The following is a 5,897-nucleotide window of genomic DNA, read 5'->3' on the forward strand; positions in this document are numbered from 1 at the left end:
AATTCTACCTGGGCTGGGAGTGGTGGCTCACACCTGTAATCCTAGCACTCTGGGAGGCCGAGGGAGGAGGATTACTTGAGGTCAGAAGTTCAAGACCAGACTCAGCAAGAGCGAGACTCTGTCTCTACTAAAAAAAATTAGCTGGACAACTAAAAACATATAGAAAAAATTAGCCGGGCATAGTGGCACATGCTTGTAGTCCCAGTTACTCGGGAGGCTGAGGCAGGAGGATTGCTTGAGCCCAGAGATTTGAGGTTGCTGTGAGCTAGGCTGACACCATGGCACTCTAGCTCAGGCAACAGAGTGAGACTCTGCCTCAAAAAAAAAAAAAAAAAAAAAAAAAAAACCAGAAAAAAAGAAAGATAATACAATTACAAATCCTGAGAAGATGAACAAATATGACAGTATTGTATAAAATATGCTATTAATCTGAAAATATGTATAGAGTAATATAAAAATATTCTTTGAATGTATTCTATGAATAAATAACCAAAATTGTTTTAAGAACAGATTGAAAACTTGAATAGGTCAATAACCTTAGAAGGAATTGAACATGCTAAGATCTCTTTCCTATAAGAGTAGCAGGACCCTGTGATTTTACAAGTGATGTTGAATGTGTGCAACCCTGAAGGAATAGATGATTCCTGTGATTTAAATGGTTCCCAAGCATAGGAAAAGTTAGAAAAGTTCCCATAGTCCCTAGGGAAAAGATGTAAATGGTGGTCTAGATATTTGATATTTGCCTAGACCTGGTTAGACAATGATACTGTTGTCTACATCTGTGGTCCCCAACCTCCAGCCTCAGACCAGTACCTGTCCATGGCCCATAGGAACTGGGCTGCAAAGCAGGAGGTGAGGGACAGGTGAGCAAGGGAAGCTTCATCTGTATTTACAGCCACTCTCCATCACTCACATCAACTGGCTGAACTCCACCTCCTATCAGATCAGCGAAGGCATTAGATTCTCACAGGAGCCAGAATCCTACTGTAAACCGTGCATGCAAGGGATCTAGGTTGCAGCTCCTTATGAGGATCCAATGCCTAACGACTTGAGGTGGAGCTGAAGCAGTGATGCTAGTGCTGGGGAGTGGCTGAAAATACAGATTATCATTAGCAGAGAAGTTTGACTGCACAATAAATGTAATGCACTGGAATCATCCCCAAACCATCCCCCCCTACCCCGCCCGGTCCATGGAAAAATTGTCTTCCATGAAACCAGTCCTTGGTGTCAAAAAGATTGGGGACCGCTGGGTTTGTCTATATCACTGAGTTTCCTGAGGAACCAGAGCTAAAATTTATAATGGTGACATGAGCAAAAATGTTTCAGAAAGATTGGTTGGCACCATCCAGGAAAAAAGCAGTCCTTAACACAAGATGTGGCAGGGCCCAAAGCTGACCTGCCATGGGGACTCTGTTTCCCTTCCTGGATCATGTACCTGCATGAAGCTTCCTTTTTTGCAGAGAGTTGGGGGAAGCACTTGATACATTGAGTATAAATCCTTTGTGCCTCTGTCCTAACATGATTTATTTATTTATTTATGTTTATAGACACGGTCTTGCTCTGTTACCCAGACTGGAGTGCAGTGACATGATCATAGCTCACTGCAGCTTCAAACTCCCAGGCTCAAATGATTATCCTGCCTTGGGCTCCTGAGCAGCGGGCACTACAGGTGTGTGCCAGTATGCCCAGCTAGTTTTTTAATATTTTATAGAGACAGGGTCTTGCTATGTTGCCCAGACTGATCTTGAATCCTGGCCTCAAGCAATCCTCCCACTTTGGCCTTCCAAAGTGTTGGAATTATAGGTATGAGCCAGCATGCCCAACCCTAACATCATTTAATACTTGATGGAGATGGTACAATTTCTTCCTTCCTTCTTGCTTGCTTTCTTCTTTCCTCACTTTTTTCTTACTTGTAAACTACACTTTATTTTAAAAGTTATACTTCTTTCACTGTTAAATAAAATACCTATAAGCATGCTTAATGATTATTATTTTTCTCAATCAAAGAGGGGTTTTATTTGGGGCTACAATATCAGAAACTATATAGTTTGTATCCATTGCAGTAGCATGCAAATTTTTTTATTATAGTGAACTATACATGAAAGAAAATAAATTTCTACAAAAGGGAAAATTTAAAATTTTTTTAATTTCCTGTGATCCTGAGGCAGATAAGTGTTAACAATTTTATTCTGCATTGAGTTATCATCATAATTATTTGTTCATAATTGACAAGTAACATAAGTATATTACATATTTTGATAAGTAGTTACTAAATATAAAAAATAAACTTACTGAAAATACATCTCTTATTGACATGAATCATGGTTAAACTTTTTCCATGAACTTAATGAAAGATGAAGATATATTCGCCTAAAAAAACTCATCTAGCAGCTAGCATATAATTTTATTTTGGGTTAATAGGACATGAAAGAAGATACCAAACATTTTATAAGATGAAATAAGATAAGGATTGACTATGATTTGATAAAGCAGATAAATTTTTACCTACTTTAAGAATAAAACACATCAAATGTGAAAGAAATCACATAAAAGCTTTATTGAGGGTTTATCCAGCATGTTTTGAATAATTTGGTGTTTCAAAAAAAATTCCAGTCACATATAAAAGGAATCAGCTTTACTGATCCATACTGTTCTGCCCTCTAACGGTATCCCCTCCCCCACCCCACAGTGCAGAGTTCCAGGATTGAGTATTGAGAATGGCTGAAAAAGAACTGCTTATGTTAAATGATGGAAAGTCTTTTTTTGGCATTCAATATTTCTTACCCAGGCTCTCTTTCTGTTTTCTTCTGGTGCAGTCTCTCAGACATGACGCATTCTTTGATAAATGATCAGGAAAGGAAGAAGCAAAGTCAAACACAACTTGTCATTATTCCATCATTTTTATACCTTGTACTTAAAATCAAAATACCCAATGCAGCCCAAACTACCACATTTCTGAAGCCACGTTTCTGCTATAATAGATGTATGATTAGACAGGGAGAAGACCAGGAAGTGCAAGCCCCCAAGGATTTAATGCATGGGTAAGACCTGCATTTTTCTTTTGTGAAGCTGGTAACTGTGGAAGTAAAGGAATTCCCTTAAGCCTCTCCAAGTCCCATAATCCCTGGAAAATGTTTGTATACCCCATGAGTATGTGCACTCCAGTTTGAAGACCTGCCCTTGGGGTGTTCTATGAGAGGCAGACCGTTCAACACCTTTGGGAACTTCCATCTCCACTTGCCTGGTGGTCACAGAGAAAGAGGCTGCCTCTCCAGAACTTGCCTAAGGTCACACAGTTGCTAATGTCAGAGCCTGCATTTGGGACAGTCTGTCTGTCACCTTGATTCCAAAAACACACCCCTTGTCCCCGCCTGGACTCTGCCAGCATCCTGTGGTCCAACTATCGTGGAATCTTGGTTGATTATGGATCTCTTATGGCTATTATCTCTTTTACCCTCAGGACAATCTCGTCAGCTCAGTAGGTGTAATCTCCACTTAATAACAAAGGGAAAGCCAGCGATAACCAAGTAACAGGCAAGGCTAGAATACTCGTGCCAGTGACCTTCCTACAATAAGCACAAGCTGTTAACAGAATGTTTTGAGGTCCCATCCTTGGGCATAACACAAGGCATCTGGAGAAACACAGAAACCTCAATTGTTACTCAGTAATTCAAGGACCTACCTTTTTCTAGAAAATACTAAAATGACTGTAATAAGGTAAGAAAAAAGGAGGGGGTTAGGGTACAACTTTCCAGGCAGAGGGTGCAGTAGGGTCAAAGGCAGAGGCCAAAATGAAAACATCTTGACGAAGGCAAGGAGGTAAAAGCATTCCAGGATGAAAATGTTTACATTGCTCAAACCTCAAGTTACCTTGCCTAAACGTCAGGGGTATTGCTTAGGTTGCACCTTTCTATATTTCTTATCTTTCACATTAAAAGGTCGCTCGGTTGTATCCAATTTTGTGGAAGCCGTGTACTGTATTTACTAGTTCTGAAATTGTGTTTATGATCTGACTCATTTCTGATTGTTTTACATCTTAGAGATGAGGTAGGGCTGAAATTGCAGGCGAGGTGCCTATTTTTGTCTTTCAATTTTAAAAATATAAATCGTGTGTGTGTGAGTGTGTGTGTGTGTGTGTGTGTGTAAAAGCACGTAACAAATGTGTCGATAGATTATCTCTGAGAAGACACAAAATATTGCTAATTCGTGCTGAGTTCCTGGGAAGGCAGCTGGTTGGAGAAAACTAGGGAACAGGGGACAGGGGACAGGGAGGCATTACTTTTTCATTGTCACACTTTTGTAATTTTTGAACTTTCTTCATGCATTATCTACAGACTTTGTTTAATAAAGAAAAGAACTAGAGACAAAAATAAGAAATGGCACATCTTTGTGGTGAGTTTCTTAAGCTGCCAATGAAGAGAAAGGCAGCCCGAGATGGCAGAGGAGACAGTCGCAGGTGAGTGAGAACAGAAGCGCTGGGTGCTGGCACTACCTGCCCGGCACAGAATTAGGTAAGCGAAGCCTTTCTCAGAGGTTTTTTCTGTAAGGTGTGTTTTCTGCCCTTGGAAGTGCAAACAGTCCTGCAGAGACAGACCATGAACACATGAATACACCAAGTAGTTCAATATATCAGCATATGCTAAGTGCCAAAATAATTTCAAAGTTCAAGGTAAAATCTGGTCTATTCCTTAAACTTTAGAATTTGATGTGATTTGGGTAAATTTGAGGCTAAAAGCTAGATCGGGCTCTGAAAATGATGAAGGGAAATAGAATTGAGATCAACTCATGAACTTATCTTGATGGAAAAGAGTGTTGCTTTCGCACAGATCTCTATTAAGCTGGAGAAGATGGGGTTGAAATGAGCCCTATTTCTAGAGTAGTGGTTCTCAAAGTGGAGTCCCCAGCCAGCAGCATCAGTGTCCCGGGAAATTATTAGACATGCAATGTCTCTGGCCCAACACCAGCCTACTGAATCACTGACTCTGGTGGTGGGGCCAACAATGTGTGTTTTAACAAGCCCTCTGAGCGATTCTGTTGCACACTCAAGTTCAAGATTCCCTAATCTAGAACTGTGCTTTCCAGTACAGTAGCAATTAGCTCTATGTGTCTGTTGAGCTCTTGGAATGTGGCTAGCTGAAATTTAGACGTGCTGAAAGTATCAAATATACACCTGATTTCAAAGGTTTACTGTGGAAAAAGAAAGCACAGTAGCTTATTAATAATTTCATTTAGATTACAGGTTGCAATAATATTAATATTTGTCCCATTATTATTTTTGATATATTGGATTATATAAAATATAGTATTAAATTAATTTCACATGTTGTTTTCTTTTTTTTTTTAAAATATGGAATGCTTTACAAACTTGCATGTTATCCTTGTGCGGGGCCATGCTAATCTTCTCCGTATCGTTCCAATTTTAGTATATGTGCTGCCGAAATGAGTACTCACCTGTTAAGTTTTAATTTTTAAAATGTGACTACTAGAAAACTTTAAATATTTCTATTGGATAATACTGATCTAGAATATTGAAATATTCCCTTAATTTTGGAAAACTCCATTCTAAGTTTGGGTTTGGGGACGTGAGGTTTCTTGTTACATATTTTGTCCATTTCTGGCTGAGGAGGAATCATCATCATCATCATCATATTCTTCTCTGGGCAAGAGCAACACTTACCTGATATCCTGAATAATGGAGGCCATGTGTTCTTAATGCAAAGTTTCCAAACAGTGCCATCAAAGAGCTCTGTCATCAGTAACGTGGCTTTCACTGGAGAGTTAGTTTGTGCTATCTTTGCAGGACTATCACTATAGTACTACATTCCAACGTAGCTGATGTTAAAAAAAGTAAAATAAAGAAAAGATGGTTTAAAAAAATAGTAGGGACTCTGTGTCTT

General features: G+C 39.3%; 1 non-coding gene across 1 annotated transcript; it reads right to left on the bottom strand.

Moving 5' to 3' along the window:
• Positions 1–5,341: 5,341 nt before the first annotated feature.
• LOC123645312 lies at positions 5,342–5,447 on the bottom strand. The gene has a single exon (XR_006737504.1). It is a non-coding gene; the product is annotated as a U6 spliceosomal RNA (small nuclear RNA).
• Between the last annotated feature and the right edge of the window lie 450 nt (positions 5,448–5,897).

The sequence above is a fragment of the Lemur catta genome, chromosome 9 (genome assembly GCF_020740605.2).
Source record: "Lemur catta isolate mLemCat1 chromosome 9, mLemCat1.pri, whole genome shotgun sequence".
NCBI lineage: Eukaryota > Metazoa > Chordata > Mammalia > Primates > Lemuridae > Lemur > Lemur catta.